This window comes from Schistocerca nitens, chromosome 1, assembly GCF_023898315.1.
Source record: "Schistocerca nitens isolate TAMUIC-IGC-003100 chromosome 1, iqSchNite1.1, whole genome shotgun sequence".
In the NCBI taxonomy this organism is placed as follows: Eukaryota; Metazoa; Arthropoda; class Insecta; order Orthoptera; family Acrididae; genus Schistocerca; species Schistocerca nitens.
Window position 1 is genome coordinate 445,183,889 of NC_064614.1, and position 6,389 is coordinate 445,190,277.

Sequence of the window (6,389 nt, forward strand, 5' to 3'; positions counted from 1 at the left end):
TGAAGTCCTCAAAGGTGTTGGTTGGTTGGTTGGTTTTTGGGGGAAGAGACCAAACAGCGAGGTCATCGGTCTCATCGGATTAGGGAAGGAAGTCGGCCGTGCCCTTTCAGAGGAACCATCCCGGCATTTGCCTGGAGCGATTTAGGGAAATCACGGAAAACCTAAATCAGTATGGCCGGACGCGGGATTGAACCGTCGTCCTCCCGAATGCGAGTCCAGTGTGCTAACCACTGCGCCACCTCGCTCGGTTCAAAGGTGTTGTTTAAGTTTTGGAAAGAGATGAAAATCGGTTGGGGCCGAGTCGGGGCTGTATGGAGGATGATCGATGACAGTGAACCCAAGTCATCGGATTGTTGCAGATGCAGCGCTCATGTGTGGTCTGCTATTTTCATGCTGAAGAAGAAAGAGATCCGAGTGTTGACAAAGTTTTCTATTGTTGGAAACTCGGATTACAGCACGCTGTTTCTCACGCACAGACATAATTACGGCTTGGGTTGTTTGCGGTATGAGATCAGACTGCGAGGTCATCGGTCTAATCGGACTAGGGAAGGACGGGGTAGGAAATCGCCCGTGCCCTTTCAGAGGAACCGTCCCGGCATTTTCTTGGAGCGATTTAGGGAAATCACGGAAAACCTAAATCACGATGGCCGAACGTGGGACTGCACCATCGTCCTCCCGAATACGAGTCCAGTGTGCTAGCCACTGCGCCACCTCGCTCGGTCATAATTACAGTACATGCCGCCTTGTTACACGCTTCAATTCGGAGCCCTCTAGCGGCAAGTGATGCAAATATGTAGACATGAAGAATAAAAATTTAGACTGTTAACAACGTATGTTTTATTTAATAAACTTTAAGAACTTTCACATAAAAAATTCGGAGACATTACTTTTTAGCATTCCCTCGAACCTAAGAGTTCCATTTTTTTTTTTACCCATGGGAAATGCTGATGCATTCGTTCGATCAGTTCTTCTCAGGGAGATTGCTTCAGTAGCGGGTACGTAAGTCTTGATTCACTTTTATAAGACTCGCTTGAACCAATTGCAATCAAACTGTTTCACGAAGAAAATTAGTAATAAAAAATCACAAAAATAAATGAATCTATTTCATTTTAACGTCATTAACCAAATATGCTTAAAATTATGTACTTCACGTAACTGTTCTCAATGCTTGATTCACTGTATGAGAAACAAAATATTGCAAACGTGAATATGAAAATAAAACTAAATAGATCAGAAATATCGGTATTGTTTTAGACTGTATGTTGAAAGCTTGTGACCTTTGAATGCCGATGAAGTGGGCACAACTGAAGCAAAATTCGGAACGACGCCTCACGAAACCCGGAAAAACTGATTGCCTGTGGTTCTCTAGTTCTTATTGAATTGATGTGACGACTTCAAGTGTTTCGCTGTACCATAAACTGTTTTCAAATCTACCCCAAGAAGGAACAATTGTCGTACTTTCTTTTCTTTTAAGGACAGGAATACATTGTGTGGTGTCACCGCTAGACACCACACTTGCTAGGTGGTAACTTAAATCGGCCGCGGTCCTGTAGTACATGTCGGACCCGCGTGTCGCCACTGTGGGATTGCAAACCTAGCGCCACCACAAGGCAGGTCTCGAGAGACTGAGGAGACCTCGCCCCAGTTGTACGGACAACATAGCTAGCGATTGGACGTGCTAAGCCTTGCTCTCATTTGCCGAGAGATAGACAGTAGAATAGCCCTCTGCTAAGTTAACTGGCGACCACCTAGCAAGGCGCCATTTGTATCAGTGCCTATAGCTTACTAATATTCAAGAGAGATGTATTCCAAGGACTAATTAAAAGTTAAGTAACAAGCATCTACGTACTTTTCTTCTTATTCATTTATAAGTCTCATGTTCCAGACTTCACGCCCGTCTGCGTTAGCATTGCGTGCCCTATCGGCTACAGCATTGTGTCTAGGCTGTATGGTCTAGACACAACATTATTGGCGACGAGGATGGGATTTTGTATTAATTCGTTTGTGTCATGGCTTCGCCACAATCTCCGGATGTACTGTCCGAATTTTTTCGCTTGCAGAATCAGCAGTCGCAGGCGTTATTGGATGCCCTGGGACAGCTCGTCCAGGGTCAACGTGTGCTGCAACACGATGCGGCAGCCGCCGCTTCATCGCTACCGCAGCCACAACACGCCACTGCACCGCAATTTAGACCATTCGTGGCGGCCGATGAAACATGGCAAGAATGGTCCCGCCAGTTCCAGTTTCATCTAACAGCCTACAGAATTCAAGGTAACGAGCGGCAGCCGTTTTTGCTTTCTTGTGTCGGTGTGTCTACCTACCGTGTGATAGTGAAATTGTTTCCCCGACGCGACGTTTGCACATCGATTTTGCTGGTCCATTCTGGAATGCTCGATGGTTGGTTGTGGTCGATGCTTTCAGTAATTTTCCTTTTGTTGTCCGGATGTCTTCCACGACGTCTTCTGCCACAATCCAAGCCTTGTCTGCTATCTTTTGCATTGAAGGTCTTCCGCAGACTATTGTTTCCGACAATGGCCCACAATTCATGTCCGCAGAATTTCAGTCCTTCTGCGAGGCCAATGGTATTCAACATCTGACATCCGCGCCGTTTTCGCCTCAGTCAGACGGTGCCGCTGAACGATTGGTCCGGACTTTCAAGTCACAGATGTTGAAATTGAAAGAGTCGTATTCTCGGGAGGACGCTTTGTTGCTCTTTTTGTCTTCGTATCGCTCTCAGCCCCGCGATGGTCGCTCGCCGGCTGAATTGCTCCATGGTCGTTCTCATCGCACCTTGATGTCTTTGCTGCATCCGCCACATCAGGTTCCTGTGCAGCGGCAGACTCCTGCTTTTGCTCCTGGCGACGTTGTCTATTATCGCACCTATCGCGGTTCACGGCGTTGGCTCGCAGGGCGCATTCTTCGCTGCCTCGGCCGCGCGATGTATTTGGTTTTGGGGGCCTCTGGTGAGGTGCGTCGGCATCTCAATCAGCTGCGCCTCTGTCGTCGCCTGGGTTCTGCCGCTCCCCGTCTGCTTTCAGCGACGCAGCCGTCCGGTCAGCGCCTTGGGGACCCATCTACTGGCTCGTCTCATCCCCAGGTGTTACCGACGCTGCCTTCCCTTTTGCCTCATGGCGTCGCGCCGCCGTCGCAGCCGCCGCCGGCGCCGCCCGCAGTGGACGCTTCGCTGCAACCGCCCGGCGCCTCCCAGGGTCACGCGCCGCCGCTCGCTTCCCGTGACCAGCCGTCCTCCGCCATGGACCTCTTGCCCGCTCCGGACCAGATGTCGTCATCGCGCGTCGGATTCCCCGACGCAATGGAGGTCGACCCTTCGGCCCCTCCTGTCTCATTACGTGCGCATACTCCGCATGTTGACGTGCACCCTGGACTAGGTTTTCAGGCGTTTCCTAGCTCCCCTCGGACCGAATGGCCGGGTGCGGGTGGCACAGCCTCGCCTGTTGTTAGGCTCCCCACCTCATCGCATACGTCAACATGCGGTCCTCCCCACGGCGGGCGGAAGCCTTATCTCACGACCGTTCGCCGATTTGCGGGGGAGGAATGTGGTGTCACCGCTAGACACCACACTTGCTAGGTGGTAACTTAAATCGGCCGCGGTCCTGTAGTACATGTCGGACCCGCGTGTCGCCACTGTGGGATTGCAAACCTAGCGCCACCACAAGGCAGGTCTCGAGAGACTGAGGAGACCTCGCCCCAGTTGTACGGACAACATAGCTAGCGATTGGACGTGCTAAGCCTTGCTCTCATTTGCCGAGAGATAGACAGTAGAATAGCCCTCTGCTAAGTTAACTGGCGACCACCTAGCAAGGCGCCATTTGTATCAGTGCCTATAGCTTACTAATATTCAAGAGAGATGTATTCCAAGGACTAATTAAAAGTTAAGTAACAAGCATCTACGTACTTTTCTTCTTATTCATTTATAAGTCTCATGTTCCAGACTTCACGCCCGTCTGCGTTAGCATTGCGTGCCCTATCGGCTACAGCATTGTGTCTAGGCTGTATGGTCTAGACACAACACATTGCCCTAATAAGCTCTTACGAACAGAAAAATGCCTTACTGCTTGCCTAATGCTGAATTTTCCGGAAAATATTTCATTGACAGCTTTTTGAAGTTCTCCGCATCCAATTTCGATATCTTTGAAACTACCTTTCTACCAAAAGAGTCAGAAATATGAAAGACAACTTCAATATGTTTGTCTGTTCGAGGGGCATTCAATAAATAACGCAAAAATTTTTTTTCTCCACCAGTTTCGGTTGAAAACATGCGGAATTTGTTGTGAGACATCGTGGAATATTCCCGCTCCAACGCCTGAAGTTTGTGAAGTTTCGATAGACGGCGGTGTGATATGTGTAGCCTTCATAACGACGTCTGCAATGGAGGTGCGTTTCAAGCAGAGAGCTGCTACTGAGTTTCTTTTGGTGGAACTCCAGAGCACCTCAGATATTCATAGGCTCTTGCAGAATGTCTAGGGAGACACTGAGTCACTGGGCGACACGTTTATCGGCATCGCAACAACGTCGCTGAAGTCTGTCCGGTCTCCCGCTTGCCGGCCGGCCGCACACAGCTGCGGCTCCTGGACTGCTGGACAGCGCGGACTCCTCTCATTCGAGGTGATCGACAGATAACAGTCAAAAACCTCGCTGCACAACTGGACGTCACTGTTGGTAGTGCCGACACACTCGTCCACCAGTTGGGGTAATCAAAAGTGTGCGCCCGGTGTCCACTTAACAGAGGACTATAAAGAGAAAGGAAGGACCATCTCTGCAGAATTGTTTGCGCGCTACCCGGCTGATCGCGACAGTTTGTTGTCGCACATCGTCACTGACGATGAAACACGGACACATCACTTCAAACCGGAAGCAAACGGAAATCCATGGAGTGGCACCACGCCACCTCTTCTCCGAAGAAAAAGTTCAAAGCCGCATCCTCAGCCGGTGAAGTCACAGCGACGGTTTTCTGGGACTCTGAAGGGGCTGTTCTGTTTGATGTCCTCTCTCGTGGTGCAATGACAACGCATGCCCTCACACAAAACTGTTGTGGACTGTTGGGCGTCATCCACCCTACTTCCCGGATCTCGCTCTTCCCACTTCCTCCTGTTTCGCCGAATGAAGGACGCACTCTGCGGGAAGCAGTGTGTGGATGCCGGGGAAGCTATTGATTCAGCAAGATGTTGACGTCGACGTCGACAAGCAGAGCGGTAACAATGCGGGCATACAAACCCTCACATTAAGATGGCATAAGGCTGTCGCACTGAACGGAGATCCGGTTGAAAAATATGGTTTAGTAGCCAAAAGAGGGGGAGTAATATGATTTATTGTCATCCTAAATAAAACCAACCCACTTTCAGAAAAAAAGTGTTGTATTACTTACAAAACGCCCGTCTCAGAACTGTTTCTCCTTCCGGAGTTCGGCACAAAAGTCGTATCCGAGACTGTAGCCAACACGACATGTTCAAAAAAGACTTACTGATAGCCAATATAGGTAATTTCGTTAAGAAAGGAATGCTCCGCAAGAGAGTCCAGAAACCCCACGAAGATTACCTGTGGAACAGTAGTAACAGTGGATGTTCACGTAACAACGGTTTTCTCACCATTGACAAGGACAAAATGACAATTGCATGAGAAATAAAACGGAAGCTTGTTATTCTACAACTGCAGAACAGTCACATTTTCTGAAGTATATTGACACACCTAACCAGTGCGGCACTAACCACCAGATGTCACGACAGGCGGCCACGCCACTGTAACAAGAGGTGGGAGATGTTGTGTTGTAAGTAGAGAAGTAGGTTGGTCAGGAGAGTTCAGAAACCTCTAACGAGGACTGGACATCGGAGTCACCTGAGTAACAGATCAATGGGGAACATTCATCCCTTCTACAGCTACTCAACTCGACTGTTGATTTTGTGATTGTGAAATGGAAACGCGAAGGAACAACCACAAGTAAACCTCTACCAGGCAGACCTCATCTATTGACGTACAAGTACCGTCGAGCATTCCACAAGTGTGGCTGTGAGGAATCAAATGGTTCAAATGGCTCTGAGCACTATGGGACTTAACTGCTGAGGTCATCAGTCCCCTAGAACTTAGAACTACTTAAACCTAACTAACCTAAGGACATCACACACATCCATGCCCGAGGCAGGATTCGAACCTGCGACCGTAGCAGTCGCGCGGTTCCGGACTGAGCGCCTAGAACCGCTAGTGTGAGGAATCGCTTGAAGTTAGTAGCAGGAATCATTCGTTAGTTCCAAAGTACTATCGACAGTACTAAAGTGCGCGTCATATATCTTGGCGGCCGAGTTTAGGTTCGTTCTGCGCATCTGACGTCAGAAAACACAGTCAGCCAATGAACAGAGAACGACGTTGCCAGATCT